Genomic DNA, 18801 nt, shown 5'->3' with positions numbered 1-18801 from the left:
TGGGTAGTCAATCTAAGCGAATACAATTATGGTATATCTTATAAATAAATATTTTCCTGTTAAACATTTAAACTAACCTCAATCTAAACTCACTCTAACTTTAGCAAAAAAATACAACGTTTATCTAACAACGAAATTATTGAAGGCTTGTATTAAGCAATCGAATTGAACAAAATGAATTGTGCATCATGCTAAAGAAATTTGCAGACTCAAGATTGATTAACTGAAAGAGCTAATCAATGAGTTTGGACGGACAAGATGTAAGATAGGGATGCTTTTGTTGTAATTATCTCAAAAAAAACATTGGACTATTTCTCGATTTGTGTTCATTTTTTTCGCAAGGCCATGCTGATCTTTTCTGTGTGGTTCCAATTTTATCATATATCTTTAAAAAGAAGTTGGTAATCATCTCAAACAGAAATCCAATTCTTCCATCAAGCAATTCATGAACGGCCTATAATGTTTATTCCATCCTACTGCCATGTGTAACTTAATTAAAACCTACACAGGTTACTGAAGGGAGTTGTGCTTGCAGGGGCATGCAGACACATTGTATTCAGGATAGTACAAAAGATCACAATCATGATTGCTTCTAGAATTCCTAGAAATCTAAAGTGATTGTCTAATTCCATGCGTCTATTCCCATCTTTGAGATGCCTAAGAAATGGTTGTCATGGCTGCAACCAGGGCCTGCTGCATGTGAAAGGCCAGAGATCGATAGTGTGAGAATCCATGGTGGAATCACAAATAATTTAAATGTATTTTTAAACCCAATTTGATTAAAAAATATACTTCTTTCATAATTATTTTAAAATAATTATTTTAATCTTTTAATATATATATATATATATATATATATATATATATATATATATATATATATATATATATTTACAGTATTATTATTATATATATTAATTATTATGAAAAACTTAAGCACCAACCGGAAAAATTGAAGTTTATATTAAAGGCTAAAATTGTCTTTTCAATCTTTTACTAGTCACAAAAAGATTATTGCGAGATAAGTATAAACAAAAATTACAAAACTCAAAATAAAACTAGAGAATTGGTGTGAGATATATTGCCTAGAAACATTAATATTAATATTATAAGGCACACAAAACGTCAACATGACATATCTATGTTGGGGGATCTAAGTATGAAACTGTGATATGTAGTGATTCCTTTGAACCATAATCAACAATCCTCTCCATAGTGGGATTTCCAAGATGTTGCTCTCCTATGCCCATTTTATGGCCCAAACCTCTTAGCTAATGATGAATGTGCACTCGAAAATGAAGGAGAACCTCTTTGTTCTCCTACATGTTGACGAGTGTGTGTCCTAATAAGAATGTCATCTACCAATAGAGGTCAATAGTTTATAAGTACTGATTGAATCACCCGCTAGTTTGCTCTATATTCATAATCTACTCTGCTCATTTGACTAATACCTATGTATTTGAGAGAGGAATTCTATGGGTGGAAGATTCTCCATCTACACGAGAAATTTATTCCTAGATAAGACCTCGCTTCAAGTCCTAATATTTTCCAATAAGGAACTCTAGAAAATGTTGCATACAAGTGTTCCCCCTTTGGGTTCTTTCTTCATAATACACTTATGCTCTCCGAACCCACACCCCCAACATGGCACTGGGTTAAGGGCGATTTGATTGGAAACTTAGAAATGAAATTGGGGACAACATAAAAACTTTGGTTCACTCTGGATCTACCACGCCAAGATCAACCTCTTGCGCTCTAATGGACATAAGTTAATGTAAGAGAATTACTGGCCCATCTTGTCCAATAGGATGTGGTGTAAAGGCCTCCTGCCACATTTTTCTCCTAGTGGATTGTTGTCCCCCAATAACGGAAAACTTATAGAAACTCCAAGATGACCAAGAATAAAAAACTACCCCAAACAACAAAGGCTTGTACCAAACAAACAACAAGAGTTGGAAAAGGACAGTAAAATTTATCCCTACTTTAAATTTAGAGACATCACCACTATGAATGAAAACTTTGTTACGACACCTATGTTTCACCAAAATACCACACAAATATATAACATAACACAACTTCCAACCCTTTGTCTCTAAGACCATATAGATAATTACTGCTAGAGGAATATAATGTTGCACTCCTCAACAAAGACTGTTAATAGAAAAATAAATAGTGAGGGGCTAGGACTTAGTTTAAAAACCATAATCTAAGTGTAGGACCCTGCCGATATGGTTAGGACTGAAGGGAAGACTCTAGTGTTTTCTATGCTCTGCGGGCATAAAATTACCAATGCAACTTCCCACCCTCTTTAACTCAAAACATTTATACAATTACAGTGAGGAGAGGGATTCCTTAGGCATATAGTCGAATAAGTTATTGCACCAAGGGAACGAAATAAAGAACAAAACATTGTTGCCTCCATATTTTCTAACGAAAATACCTAAATGACTTGCAATTAGAATTTAAAGAGTGAAATAGAGACACCAACCTGGTAGTAGCTAAGTAGAATAAATTAAAATTAACATACAAAGCTTGAGAATTGAGCGAGTAAAAGTAGATAAGGCATTGATGTTCATAAATTGCACGAACATACCCATGGAGAGTGACCAACACCCAAAGCCCCCTCCCACCTCCCACCTCTATGTAGTAGCAAAACCACCTTATTTTCTTCTGTGTTATATCCATAGATAAGCTTGCGAGTAGAGGATAGGATTCCAAAACCTAAAATGAGAAGTGAACATGAATTATCGATCGCATAGAAATTTTTCAAGTTGAGAACAAAAACAATAGTCTCGTAATGTTGAAAAATTGATTCGAAAAAAGATCCTTAATTGCTTTTGAGCCTCAATTCCTCACACTTACTCTACCACCAACATAGAGACAACATGCTTTCCACCTTCCTTGTCTGCACCCAAAACTGTAGACTAGTATTTGGCAAACCATAACCTATAGTATTGTGTAGGAGAAGCACCATTATGGAAATCTTAATAACATTCATTTTCACATGAATTTCAAGCTTGATACGCGTGTTCTCCATCCACCACCTTCTATTCTCATTACATGCTCTCCCATTTGAAGTTGGATTAATGAAAACATTCATGTCTACATTAACTACCGTAAAGAAAGACCATCACATCCCTGAGTTCTTCACCCAAATAGGATGGAAAAATCTCGCCTTCCCATCCATCTCGAGAATCACCCCGAACAAATAAATAAATAAATATATATATATATATATATATATATATATATATAAAATTAATTATAAAATATTTTTATTTATAATTGAATTTTAATAATATAATAATTTTAAAATGCTTTATTATCTTAGTTAGTATTTTTTCATTTGTAATGAATCGATATTTCATCCATGCTTTATAAAATCACTTCTGTTCAAGTGTCTAGTATAATTATCTACATAATGAATTGTAACTATATTCCACATTTTGATTAAGTTAATGTGAGCCACCACTAAAAGCATACATTATTAACTAGTATGATTTAATGTATAAATATTTATTGAATTCAAATTTAATTTTAATATATTTGGATTATATACGTGAGTATTATACATTTTTCCTTTTCAAGGTTTTAAGTACATTTTTAATTTAACATCATCACATTAATGATATATATTGTAATATGAGCGTGAATGATATGTATTATAAGATGAGTGTGCCTATTGATATTGACAAAATTAAAAAATTATGATAATTAAAAATCAAAGCTATGATGATTAAATTTTTTTATGATACTTTATAGATGACAATAACAATTTAGAGGAAGTGTAGTCAAATAAATATTTTTTATCAATAATTATTAAAAACTCAAACAAAACTACACTATTGAGAAAATGATAAATATGGTGGAAAACTTATTATGGATTTAAAAATAATTGCAAATGAATAAATCTTTAGAAATACAATAAGAAAAACTCATTTTTAAGACTATTGGTATTCTTATTATTTTATATGGATGTGAAGTTTAGGGATGCAATATCTATAGAGAATTATGTAGAAAGATATAGGAGATCCAAAATAATTTTAGACCCTATAATCTCAATATTAAAAGAAATACTCCCTTTCAATGAGTCTTTCCTTCATTAAGAGCATGACTATGATGAGTACCTAATACATAAGAACAAGTTAAACATTGTGGAAGAAAATAGGCTGTTTAAAATATCTTCAAACTCTAGCCACAACCACCTTTATCTAAGGCAGTGCACAAAGATGCATTGTTGAAATAAATGAAGATATCATTTCATAGAATAAGGATAATACTAAAGGTATTATTGCATCAAAATATAAGGAGAAATTCTAGTGTGATAAATAGTTAGAGGGGAAAAGAAAATTAAGATATTACAAAGAGGTGATCAACTCTAACATAGAAGATTGAAAGAACTGCTCTATTTTGACTCTATAAAGAAGAAAATATATACTGTTAAAATAAAAACAAATTCTGATGAGTTCTATAATCAAATTGGGTGTTGAACCATTCCCATAATACCATGGATAAAATAACTTGTCATCTTTTCAATAAAATACTAGGAATTAAGGGATAAATGTAATTATTCTATATTGTATTATTATTAGATGTCTATTATGATTATAGTGTTTCAGTTAAGCTGCGAGGCTTATTTGGGATGTAGATCTTGTTTATGAGTAAATTGTTCCCACTCCTCATCAGATTTGTAATTACTTAAATGTGTGATCTTTCTTGCTGATGAATATGCAGAATGTGCTGAGTAAACTCTCTGGGTTAAGCAGGTCTCACGTGGAGATGCACATTTCTTTTATTTCTTGTCCCTTCCTTAATTTTGACTTGGTATCAAAGTGTTAGGAGATAGTCTAAAGTTGAGCCTATCACGCGTTGAGGTTGTTGTGTTCTGACTTCTTGCTGTGAGCAAGGAGAGTAGGTCGGCTTGCATGTGGAGGAGTCGATGTATTTGTGATAGTGTTCTTCAAAAGAAATTATTGAGATCATAGTTTGATCCAGCTTCGATCCGGGAGACTGGCCTGTGAGTTGGACACATATTCTCCCTGACTGAGAGATATACTGACGTGTTGGAGTCTGCCGACTAGAGTTGGGAAGATCGGGTTGTGGTCTGTTTTGAGTAAGGGAATTTGTGTGGGGTACTTAATGAAGGTGTAGATGAGAAGAGTTTATTGTTTGGCATCAGAATAGCGGTATTTATTGGAACCATCACAGTTTACGTGACTATGAGCCAAGTGAGATCACAGCAAGACGAATTGTGATTTACGAACGAAATTGTGAAGCAAAAAATTTGTGGACAAGCTGAAGGAAAGAAAATGCGTGGAAAGTCATTGACTGCCTGTTGAGAGGAGCAGATTGGAGAGTCTCTGATCTTCATGTGATAGGGATCTACAAGTGGTTATAGATCTACATTTTATGTGTTGAGGAGTGATTGAGTTCTGAGTTGCCGCGTCAAGATTAGACATTTCAATCTGTGTTGAAACGATATAGAGAGCGGCTAGTGGTGACCTATGAGGTAGAGAATGCCCCTGTGTTGTTTTGCGACTATCGAGTTATTGGAGACTCTAACTGTGTTTTGGCAAAGGTGATACAATTGTTGTTGGAGAGAAGATTGTTGTTAAGCACATGTGTTAGTAAACAAACAAATAGCTAGTGTTAAGCACATGCCACAAAACACACAGGAGCGTTGGATCAACACTGCCATTAATGGGGAGCACAACAATCTCTCCCCTCAATGCGAGCCAGGTGTGTTTCGAACTCGAGATCTTTGGCTCTGATACCACTTGTTGGAGACACGATTGCCATTACACCAAAACTTGCATGTGTTAGTAAACAAAGACATCGCTAGTGTTAAGCACATGCCACGAAAGAAACAGGGGCGTTGGATCAACATGGCCATTAATGGGGAGCACAACAATTGTGCGATGTTTTTTTCGGTGTGGAGGAATCACTAATGCCCTCCAACAAAAAATCAATTTCCCGAAAGCTTCGGCTATGTAAAGAATTTACATAGGGAAACCTTCCACGTGAATGGATTTAGTTTCAGCACACTATGCAAAGGTGAAAGAGAACCTTGGTAAAACAATGGGAAGGCACTTGTGTAAAGCTTCATGCCTAAGTGTGGAATAGTGAATGTGACTACAACTTTGGGAAGACAAGCCTTAAGCGATTGTCTCTATTTTGTTGCTTAAAGCGGATGTGGCTACATAATTTGAATGTAAAATTTGTGGAATTGGTGATAGATTGATATGCTCAAGTCAACTCAAGTAATGTGGAACAAATTTCATTTTCGAGGTTCCCATTTTGTCGAGAAGGCATTGTTGTGGCAGCCTGAGGGGCTCCCCACCCGAGTGTTAAGGGTTTCATTCATTTTTTTGTATTCCTATTTTTAATTTGGTATTTCATTTGTTTTGTAGCACACTTTCCTGGAGAAGTATGCCAATTAGCATGACAGTCACAAAGGGGAAATCATTTTAATATGGAGTATGTGTTTTTAATGAGTTCAAATATTTGGTGCTGGGAGAGAGAGATTGAAGGAATTCTCGTGGAGTAGTGCAGAGATCGATGATCGACGGTGTTGCACAACATGTGCAATATGCAAGCTGTGAGTCTACCAACATTCCATTCTTTTGTAGGTTGTGGATCCGAACCAGTGCAGGTTGTGGAGAAGGCTTATAGAGTTTGTAGCATAGTGATCCTCTAACAATTCCTTCATTTGCAAAAATTATATTACTGGGAGGTTATATCTCCGATTCCGTTTCCACAAAATAATTATCTGCCTGCGAGTAGCTCAAACACGAAGTTTTTGTTGAATCGACTAGTTAAAATGTGGATAGTCGATTTGTTGAGGATCTACACAACATGTGGACATTGCTATGTGTTTTCTTTTGCAATCTGTTGTAGCGGCTACAACCACCCTCCAAAATTTTACTTTAGCTTCATTTTGGAGCCTCCCTACCAACCATCCTAAGCAACATGTCTTGCATTGTCAAGTACATGAGCTTCAGTGGTTTTCTAGTAGCTTGTCAGTTTGTTCATGATAACTTGATTAACTCCCCTCACAGGTTGTTTCTTAAGACGTGGTCCAGCTACTGGTTGAGCACCTCCCTCAAGAAATTGTGCAGTTCCAGAGGGGAACCAGTCTTCCCTTAGAAATTGGGCAAATTTGACTGGCAACTTGCTCGGCTCAGAAATTGCGAAATCATGTTAGTCAACCTTCCCAATGAAAACTACACAATCTGGCCTAGCAAGACTGCTCAGCCCAAATTTTGCAATTCTGGGCAGCAATTAGCTGCTCCTTCCAGAAATTGCGTAATCCCTCTGGGCAGCGAGCCCAACTTCCTAACAGAAACTGTGCAAATTTCTCCATTAGACAAGAAGGTTGTTGCATGTGCCCTCAAGTTGACCGGTTCCACCATGGACTGAGAAAACATGACTTGCATGCATGGGCTTCTTTTCTCGAAATAGTAAAAATCAACATGCAAAAAGCATCCCTAGAGTTTAGGGAGCTATTTTTAGTAGTTGGAGGTTACATGAAAAGATCATTTCAGAAACTTTCCTCCAAGTGTCAGTTTTTCTTAGATTTGTGGCATGCACATCATGAGCCTCAAAATTGTTTATTCGATGCCTCAGATCTCATTCTTCACATTGATCTTGGAGCTCTGACATCCCACAACACATCCAGGAATCTTTGACACATCCAGCTCAACTATTTACGGGTAAGTCTGTTTAACTTGTCTTTTGCACCATTTCTGTCGCTTTTTGTGTTTTGGCCTATGTGAGTGATGTCTGCTTGAATTTTGTGAATGCTTGTTGTCGTTTACATGCATATTAGCTTGTACTAGAACCGTTTTAGTTTTTGTTAGCATCTCATTGTTGTTGCATACATGAAACAATTTTGCACGAACAGTCGCTGACTCGGCGACTCGTATCACACCCATGAATGTTATTTCGTTTTTTGAATCCTGCATTCACTGTTTGCATGCATGATCATTCACCTCTTCCTACACTAAGTATCACCATGCATTCAAATCTTCAATTGCTTTCAGTTGCTCGTCGGCTGGTCTGAGAAACCTTGGCCCAGACTCTGTGTCACCAAGACAGTATTGCGCAATTTTGAGAGTGAAGGGCTCTGCCTTCCTCCCAGAAAATGCGCATTTCTGTCTAGTGACTATCTTCAGCCTTGTCTTGAGAAATTCTGAGAGGTAGTGACTGCTAGCCCAGAAAATTGCGCAATGGAATCCTTGAGCCTGCATCACTTGCCTGCTGGAATTGCGCATTGTGTAATCCAAGCACTCAGCAGGCTAGCTTGGATTGCGCATTGTGCAATTCCAATAACCGGCCAGCGTCACATCAGCCTGGACAACCTTTTGCACAGTTCCAGCAACTAGTCTCCCAACCTCCCAGTGAAAATTGTGCAATCCTTGCCAGTCAATCCCCAGGTATGTAGCATGTCATCCCTCAAGTTTGCTTTGGTTTTAGCTGACATATTTCTTACCATGCATGTCGCCATGTCTCCAGATATAGCAGGTGTTCATTCATCGCTCAACAGTTCAAGATCAATGGCCTCAAAGAGAGTAGGATCGAAGGATACCGACTAAAGCGCATCTGGAGTAGTAGTTGAGCGAGTGTCTAAAGGTTTATAGTTCTATGAAGACACCAAGCTGATTGTAGACAGACATCAGGTTGAAATGGCAAGAGGTCAATCATGCATTCTTAGGCCCATTTGGGGAATATCTCGAAGACCGCCAAGCCTATGTGAACATTCACAAGTCCAGTTTGTACCAAATTGCATGCAGGTATGCCGCGTTCCCACCCACGGACATGATACATTGGATCGTCTCGCACACTCATCCCAAGATGATGACATTGAGCGGTGTCAGCGAGATGGAGATTGCTACCTTCAGCACATAGGATTATCAGCAGAGGTATCATTTTTCAAAGCCAGTGATCACCATGGAGACACCTTTTAGCCTACCCAGCAATAATTCCAACTCCAGCGATATCTTGAAGAGCTAGGTAAAGGATCTGGCTAAGTTCAGGATGAAACCCAACCATATTTACAAGACGAAGATACTGCGGAAGTCGTATCAATACTTGGTCATATTTGTATGTCTCTTTTATGGCTAAGAGAGTGCGGAGACCTTCCCGTAGAGTTCGGCGATCGCGTTGGACCAAATGCCCAGTGAAGGCAAAGCATGCAACTGGTCCGACATGTTGGATCACAGGCTGAAGGAACAGGTAATAAGAGCTCGACAGCCTCCCAAAGGTCAACAAGAAGAAATCTACATGTTTGCGTACACCTTGGATGCAATTTGTGCCTATCAGCAGTTCCCGGACATGAAGTGGGCATGGACATCGGTGGAAACCTCTGTGAGCACTTATTGCAAACTGTTTTCCGAATGCAACTTTAGAGGAGTTATCACACAATTTTCAGATCATTTTGTCACCCTGGTGTACAAGATGGTATTTGAACAGGGTCCACCTAGCATGTCGAAGGCAACAATGGAGGCATTGATCAATATTGCGGATTGGTATGCCTCACCATCCAACACCTTCATAGGGATGTACAACGTGGAGAAACCTCCGCATGTTTTGCCGAAGTTTGCCACGGACAAGCTCGTCATGCAGGAAGTATCATATCACATCTCGACAGGACTATCAGCTAGGCTGCACCAGTAGATGAAGGCACCTTGGCTCACTCTTCCATTGCGGATCGGGTTGTATGAGATATAAAATTGCAAGCATACATATGTAGAAACAGAGGAGGTCAATAAATATCCTTTCGACGTCTGAAGCATCAATCCGTATGACCCTCATTGTATTGTGAAAGATCACTACACAAGAGTACAGTATTAGTGGATCCACGGGGTATGTCATTGGGTGGAGAAAGATCCATGGAGATATTGTTACAGCTTCTCCTGGACCAATGAACCAGTCGGCATCACTGTGGAATGGTTAATGAAGCAGCATGAAGAACCATCTAGGAGAGCATCGACAACAGAGGTAAACATACCGACGCATGACAAAGGCAAGAGAAATATTGTCGACAATGCGGAGGCATAACAAAGCTGTAATTGTAGACCAGACCCACTTGTACATAAAGAATCTTTGGAAATAGAGGCAAAGAGGCAACATCACGAAAAGAGGAATGTGCAAAGGCAGAGAGAGAAATGGAGAATGTTGGAAATATAGAAGGAGTTGCATGAGTTGAAGGAGAAACTCCATAAGGAATAGGATCTGCGCAAACAAGAGAAGGAAGTGTCGAAGGAATAGGTATAGTAGGAGGTGAAACATGTACAAATAGATGAAACTGCACCCGTAGAGGTAGTAGATTCATTAGAATGGCTGGCACCAAGTAGAGAGGGTGAGCAGTTGTAGGAGCAGGGTTTCACTCAAGAGATAGAACAAGCACTTGAATAGATGGATACGGATATGGAGTAGCAACCGTTAGAGTAGGACATCAAACTCATCCCTTATCACCAAGAGTTCGATCCACCAGCTTCACCAGATCTAGAAGCGGATCAAGTCCCAAGCGAAGAAGGAGACACTTAGATTGTTGGAGACAATCCAAAAGGAGAGATGCACAACATATCATTCGACGAGTCACAACATAGATTTGTGCAATCTCGCAGAGTGTCTACTTAGGATGACAACACATCTCTTGTGTAGTTTGGCGAATGAGTGATTGTATCTTATGTGCGCAAACGTCCAACAACATTGGCCGATGCTACCATAGCATATTTTGAAGCCACTAGCTCAAGTGTTCGCTTCTTGATAGCTGAGAACAAGTGAATGGCTAAGGAGCTATAGAAAGCCAAGCAAGGAGGAGAACTGGTTACAACATTTTCCCAAACAGAGTTGAAGAAGGCAATACTGGATGAAGTATTGTCCCTTGAGGCCATCATGCATGCATTGTATTCCAAGTTTGGTACCATGCATAATGCAGTTGTCCATCTCAACCATTGGCAGTTGAAGGCATGCATTCGGAGTTAGAGTCAGAACTATGAAGATCTCTCGCATCTCATCACTAATTTGCAGGCTTCCCATGCACAGGTATTCAGGAGTATGGATGTTTTTGTGCACACACATGTGATCCCATCTACTGGGACACTCACCGATGCAATAGACAAAGGCACAAGTCCGAATGGATCTTGACTCGTACTTTGACGAGTTGATTTGCATAGCCACCAATGTAGACTTGGTGATCAGTGCAGACACCATGCATCCATATATATGTCGTTGGTCCGACCGTACTCAAGACAATGATTCACATGCTATCAGACGAGTTGGATAGAGGAGCTAGAGTAGTGTACCCAAATGCTACAGAGGCAAGAGTCCGGTTCCAAAAATATTTCAACATAGAGTACATGGACACCATTGTGGACTACCAAGCTTGGCATCAGTTCGCTACTGTTGACCATTGTGAGGATGTCGAAGAGTTGGTATTCCGAAATTTGTCTGAGTCATAGTGATGTCTTGCGTGGCTTTCTCAAGCCTATTTTGTCTCACATGGGTACATGTGCAGATTGTAGGTACTGTCTTGTCAAGTGGAAGTTCAAGTGTCAATAGTTGGATGTAACAATCATGACATAGAGTAGATGAAGAGTCATGGGGGTAGATGAACTGTCACAAAAGGGAATGTCAAGGGCCACCCAACCCTTTGCTATATATGGTCCCTCATAACTCATTGTACAGGATTTTGGTCAGCCAAGTTTTTGATAGGAGTATCTTAGAGAAAGCTTAGAGAGTTATGTAATGAACCTTAGCTTCTCCACTACGTAGAGCTAGTATATCTCTTTGGAGGAGTACGTGACAGAGACTATAACATTCCACTGTTGGAACTAGTGGGTGGTCATGGTTGTATTGTATGACTGGAACTTTCACTTCTTAATATAACAGAGCCAATATGTTTCATGCATATGTCATATTGTATTTCAACTATCTTGTTTACTCTAAATGATATATGTATATGTTTGCTTACACATGCATGTGTAGCTATTTTCTATATATGTATGCATGAATCTTCCTGAAATGTATTGTTGGTTTAACCATCACTTTGGATTTCTAGCTTACCTGCCTTCCATGTTGTGATCCATCTTTGTTCGTGTGTTCCCTTCTTAACTCTATGCTTTCACAGGTTTCCAAGGGGCGCACTCATCTCACCCTTCGTGTGTTAGCACCGCTCATGCACCTTCCTTGACTTGTTGCATATGTCATACCTTTGCTACCAATAGGGACATCTTACTTGCCTTTGTGCACAAATGTTGTCAAAGCAATACCATACAACCCAATGTTGGGACTCCTACACCAAACGATTTGAAGTCTAGTTGGGACTTCTTACCCGGGAGATCCCCTGACATGTTGGTGGGTCCAAATCCCCTGAAAAGTAATGCCCTCTCATCCTATTTTTAACCTTCGGACATCTATCATGGATTTTGTCACACTCACCCCTCCATGATGTTTTTTGTATGCTGAAACTATCGACATCACGAGGGAGTTTTTTGATCTCTTGTCCAGATTCATGTATGATGGTGAAGGTGAAGTGGCCTAGCCTGTGTTCTTACAAGAATTCTTTGCCATGCTTAACAAGGTAGATGAGTATTATGATGAAGAGGCTAGTTGGCTGCTTTCATGTACACTTCACGAATCCACACAACGGTGGTGTTGCAATTTGCTTGCTAGTAGGGTGCACCCACTTGAGTAGTTACGTGATCTCATTGAATCTACTTTCCATCATTTTGATTCAAAACCTCTTGACCAAAAAATGATACAACAATGGAAGGTTCCACATGAATCGCCTATGGATTTTTGGCAGCACTTCCGTGATTTGCAGTTTGAAGCTCCCAAAAGCTAGATGAAATTTCCATATCTTTGGGATAGATTCGAATATTGTCTCAACAAATCATTCAATCCTGAGAAGAAGTGCGAGCCCAAGCCCTGCTCAACATACTTTATTGTTGGAGCTGCGCAATGACAAATAGACATAGTCAATTTAACAAGTGACTGTCCACAGTTCCCTCATCAAACAACTCCACCATCGCAGAGTGATGTTGGAGAGCATGCACACACATATGTTCAATTGTCACATCCTCCCAACATCACTTCTCTCAATATTCATGCAGATTTGGTTGTGAAGCCCGTGGGTTGTCACATGACTGTTTTACCTCAACCTATGTCTTCGTGCTTTGATGATCCTTTGGATTTCATTGTCTTGTGTTCTTCCGCTTCGGACTCTACACTTATTGTGAACAAGGATCAAGCCATCGACGGAGTTGGTGTTGCACAACCAAGCTTTGCTGTCATCCATGAAGAGTATGACTGGGAGCTTGAGCATCAATCCTCGATGAAGGAAGACTCCCTTTCGTCTGAGCCTCCTTCGTTCTTTCCTAACATCTTTGGTAATCCTATAATCCATGATTTCTCATGTGTATCTCCGCCTACAGATGCACCCATTGTTGATCACTCGCAAAACACACTGGATGTTAGCCCATCATCCAACAATGGAGAGCATAAATTATTCACTCAAAATCCACTTGACTTTCCTTCTGCTTTTTCTAGAAACGCAGAAGGTGAATTTTTCCACTTCTCATCTACCCCATTGTTTGATTCATTAGATCATGAGGATGCTGATGAAATCATAGATTTTGCTGATCATAGCTATCGTGATCTATTTACTCCTATATTCGGTCACAATGATGATCTTATTGTAGTTGATTTTTTGAAGACACCTGTTTATGATGATTTATCTGTCGATGATGCTGAAACCCAAGAGATTGTCGAGGCACTTCAGCATGAGCTGATGGTTATTTTAGGACCTCGATGTCTTGAGGTTGCTCTCACTTCTGATCAGGAAATTGTTGAAACAACCAAGGCTCCTCATCCCTCATTTGTATGTGTCATGCGGAAAGAGTCAATTTTGCGGACAAAACCGACCTCCCTAGAAACTAAGGCGTTTCTAGTGACAAACAAAACAATCAAGCACTATCTTTCCCTAAATATGCATTTAAAATAAAAACAACCAGGTGTTTAAGGCTTACCTTTAGTCCAACGCTGTTTGTAGTAGCCAAGCCTCTTCGATCCAGATGAGCTCCTTCTCCTTGAAGCCTGCATACACTAACAAGCAAACGATTACATAGCACCTGAATAACTCATATAATAAAACATATTCATCATAAAGACCAAGGAGTTTATGAAACAAATTATATATAACAACTTGTTGAGAAAAATGAACTTAATTGTATTAATTGGAAACAAAAGAAACCTTACAACCAGTGCCTTGGTGTTGTGCAGGTCCCTCCCAGGGTCCAGCAAGAGTTCTCCTCTAATTTGATCAGCTCACCCACTTCCAAATGAAGCTAAGAAAGGAATGGGATCTCTCCTCTCAAGCTCTATAAGGGAGTCCTAATTTCAGCAGCATCTACCCTTAGGAATGTTCAGCTTTCAACCTCCCCTCCCTCTGGCCCAATGCCTGTTTTTATAGTGCTTTGGAGGAAGTTAATCAGGTCCACCATCAATAGGATAAGCCCCTCTTTCAATGGGATAACTCCCCTCTTGATGGGATAAGTTCCTCTTTCATTGGGATGCATGAACCATCTGGAGGCGCTCAATCCATGTCAAACCATCTTCTAGAATGCTCTAGATTTGACCACAAGTAACTTTTTTGAAGTAAAACTTGCACCTTTTGACCTTTACAGGAGTACGCACCCACCCCTTTACAGACAGAGCGTACAAGTACGCAGGTATTATGAACTTGAGGTGCGTACACGCAGGTAAGGGTAACAGAAACTGCGTAACCAGAGTTATATTGACTTTTTAAAGGCTTTCTCTCTTTCTTGGAGTTTGACATGAGGAGTAGAGGTATAAGACTTGCCAAGGAGGACAGTATGGTTATTGATGGAGCCATACTGACTGCAAATAGTCATGGTGACAAATTTTAGTGTAACAGATTGCCCCCTAAAGTGCGAAGCCTGTAGTAGATTAGGGTTTCATATCATCTAGGAAGGGTGAAGCACTTTATCATTTCAAGGATTATCTTGTGGAGGGCCCAGTTGGAACCTGCAAATATTCAACACAAAATACATATATGAGATCATATCATCGCTGAGGTAGGCATTCCCATACTCAGATCAAAAAATTTAACTAACAAACTAACTACTGCTCTGATATAGGAATTATTTCGCAGTACATCATAATCATAGACTCATGTAGACACAGTATGGACGCAGCCATCTGTTTATGATTAGTCTACTATATAATTAATACAAAACTCCTCGCAACCTGGATGGCGGAAACTAGATCCAGGGTCTTCATTTCTACTTCCCGAAATAGTACGATTCTATCCATGCGAATAAACGAGTTGATGTCGAACATGGTAGAAACCACTTGATTACCAATCAATGATGTAAACTGTTAACAAGTGTGAGAGAAACCACCAGTGATGTCACTGGCTCTCAAAGTACCCAGTACAATCTTTGAGATGTGAATGAATGTGTTGATGTCAAACATATCATGGAATCCTTTGATCGAAAGTCAATGATGTAAATTGTCGTCAAAGGCGAGAAACCTGCCATTGAGGCATGCAGATATCAAGGTACTGACGATTCCTAGATCATCTTTCTAGATAATGTGCTGATGTCGAGAAAGCAACCCATTGCAGGCAAGCCCACAACACGAAATCATAAATAAAGTTGAAGAAATGTAGCTGTAAGGACTGACTCAGGGATGGTCAAGATGGATGACAGATATTTTGTAGATGAATGGTTTATTTGCAGTGACCTCCTGAACACATAACGACACAACAGATGGCTTGGTGACAAGTGACCCAAAGTTAATACCCAGAAACCGGCTGAAGACTTTCAATGTGGTTTGATCAACTATTAGGCAAAGGATTTCCCAACCCAGGTGAATGAAAAGTGTCGTGTTCAAGAGTGGTGATAAAGATTTTCCGAGACAAAGGATAACAAATAGGCTCATTTTTCTCTCTTTTCCCCCACCATTTCCGGCAAGTACATCTTTATTTTTTACAAGCTTGAGGAGGATAACATTTGCTTGATTATAAGCTCATCCTTCGGATGAGTCCAACTTAGTTTAGATTCGAACCCTAAGAAGGAGTGGTCCGTTCCTGTTTGTAATCGAACAGGTCCTTTACTGTGAAATTTTAACGAGTCCAGTATAGGAGAAACTCGGCGTTTTTCAATTTTAGAGAGTCTGAAAAACTTAAGAAGACTCCAGGGTTGACCTTTTTCGTAAATTTGTGTCTCCCAAGCCTGAAAAAGTATAAAATAATACTTGAGAGAACCACTTGATATTTACGACCAAGGAGTACTTTCATGATTAGTGTCTCTGATCTGAAAAGTAGAAAGTGATCAAGGACACGTCATTTTATTTCTAATATTGAATTTGAAACGACAAAAATCCAACAATCTTTTCATGTTTTTACGGTCAGAAAAGAGCTGTAAGAGGACCGTCTTTTTAATTCTGTTTTAACGAGCTAAAAAGAAAACTCGACAATCTTTTCACATTTTAGGAGTCAGAAAAGAGCTTAAAGATGACTCTAAGGTTTCACTTTTTCGTAAGTTTTAACGAGTTCGAAAAAATGATAAAAATGTACTCATGGTTTTCATTTTTCTGTAAGTTTTAATGAGTTCGAAAAAATGATAAAAATGTACTCATATGGCCGACTTTCAATTTAATTTACGAGCAGGAAAAGACGGAAAGAACTCGGCATTTTCATTTGTTTTACGAGAATGAAAGATAGCAAAATAATCTCGAGATTTTCATGAGTTTAACGAGTCTTGAAAATAACTGAAATTGACTCGAGATAGGTTTCATTTTTACAAAAGCTTGAAACAGAGAAAAACTATGCTTCAGAGTAGTTTCATTTTTACACAAGCTTGAAACAGAGAGAAAACTGTGCTTGATGCCCCCTAAGCATAACTGCTAGAGCGCATGCCCCCCATCTTCATTTCATTCAACCAGTTGGATGAAATGAAGGTTGAGTTACGAGATCATTTGAAAGACTCGACCTAAACTGTAAGAAAATTATGCAAAAAACTGAAATAACTAACCTAAATATACAACTTAACATTTATGAGATCTAGTCAAACTCTCGACTAAATTAGAGGAGGATTTGTTTCATTTTTTAATGAGCTTGATACAGGAAAAGAACTATGCTCAGATTCGGTTTCATTTTTACGCAAGCTTGAAACGAAAAACTATGCTTGTTATAAGTTCACATGCCCCCAGCATAATGATGCCAATCAAGGTACATGCCCCCCAAGCTTCATTGCATTCAACCAGGTGGATGAAATGAAGCTTACTTTCGAAATCTTGGAAAGACTCGTGGGAGTTGTTTCATTTTTTTAGTGAGGTTGACACAGGAAAAGAACTATCCTCAAAACCCTTGTTTCATTTTTTAAACGAGCTTGACACAAGATAAGGAACTATGCTCATACTAACTGATTCATTTTTTAATGAGGTTGACACAGGAAAAGAACTATCCTCAAAACATCCAATTTCATTTTTTAACGAGGTTGAGAGAGGAACAAACTATCCTCGTGCTCACTGATCATGGCTTCCAACTGGAAGAAAGACATGTCAATGGACACGCCTTGATCAAGGCTTCTAAGAGGTCTTCATCAGAAGGAAGAATAGTTCTCTGGAAGGAACACATGTCAAGGGACTCAAAAGGGATAAGAACATCGGATTCAAATGATCCCATAGAGTTTTCCATGTCAATTACCGGATCTAAATCAAAGGAAGATGAGGAAACAGTGAAAGGCTCACTTACATCGGTAACTGAAAACATCGGACCAGTTGCCACATAATTAACCCGTGACAGGGTAGATACCACTTTAGAATCAGGAACATTTAGGGGTGTCATATTATTGGTAGTTGAAACAAGACTAGGGAACGAAAGCTGGTCTACAGTCACAATATTTCCATCGTGAGGGAAAGACATCACGCGAAAGAGTGTCGATATGACAGCTTTCATTGCATAAACATAGTCTCGCCCAAGGAGTAAATTGAAATCCAAGGGACCTCGAACTACCATAAGATCAATACAGACAGTTTTACCTTCCAAGGTAATAGAAAACTTAGGAAGGATCCCTAAAGGTTCACTAATGGTTCTGTTAAAAGCTTTCAGATTCTGCGTAATAGGCGCAAGCTGAGGGGAACCCAAAGCTTTCCAAACAGTTGAGGATAAAATACTAACAGAAGCACCTTCATCTACCTGAGTACGATGTATGTCCCTACCACCAGCCTTGACAATGATTTGGAAAGGGATGGAGGAAGGAAGACGAGGTTCTGTCAGTCTATTCCAATCAAAGGAAAAGACCTCAGTGCTTGGAGGGGGTTCTGTAGAAACAGATGAAATGCCCCCCGTCATAGAAGAATTTGATGTAACAAGAAGAACCTGAGCGGTATGAAGTTCACTCTCTAAAGGGAAAGTGGGATCAACCGAATGTGAAATTGAATCGACCACGTGATCAACTAATGGATCATCAACCTGAGTGACATGAGTTTCACTCTCCAATGGAAGAGTGTGATCGACTGTACTTGAAATTAGATCAATCACTCTGTCAGTTGACGGTAGGTTGGAAGAAAGTTTACGATAACCAGTTGGAAATTCTTGTTGTGGAATAGTAAGGTTTTCCAACAATTTTGAGGCTTCATCCATGTGAGGGCAAACGTGAGTTTGATGACTCCCTTTGCATAACTTACAAGGAAACCTAACTTTACCCTTTTTCCCAGGAACCTGACTATCACTGGTTGATGGATCAATAGAAAGTTGATGAGATTTTT

The 18801-nt window shown here is 38.9% G+C and overlaps 1 non-coding gene across 1 annotated transcript; it reads right to left on the bottom strand.

Moving 5' to 3' along the window:
- Positions 1 to 297: 297 nt before the first annotated feature.
- LOC149252972 (U6 spliceosomal RNA) lies at positions 298 to 400 on the bottom strand. Its single transcript, XR_016267686.1, has one exon. It is a non-coding gene; the product is annotated as a U6 spliceosomal RNA (small nuclear RNA).
- Between the last annotated feature and the right edge of the window lie 18401 nt (positions 401 to 18801).

This window comes from Pinus tabuliformis, chromosome 7, assembly GCF_031772625.1.
Source record: "Pinus tabuliformis cultivar Carrire ecotype Pingquan chromosome 7, CPIR1, whole genome shotgun sequence".
Lineage (NCBI taxonomy): Eukaryota > Viridiplantae > Streptophyta > Pinopsida > Pinales > Pinaceae > Pinus > Pinus tabuliformis.
The sequence above is the reverse complement of the archived record's forward strand: the minus strand, read 5'-3'. Positions and strand labels throughout refer to the sequence as shown.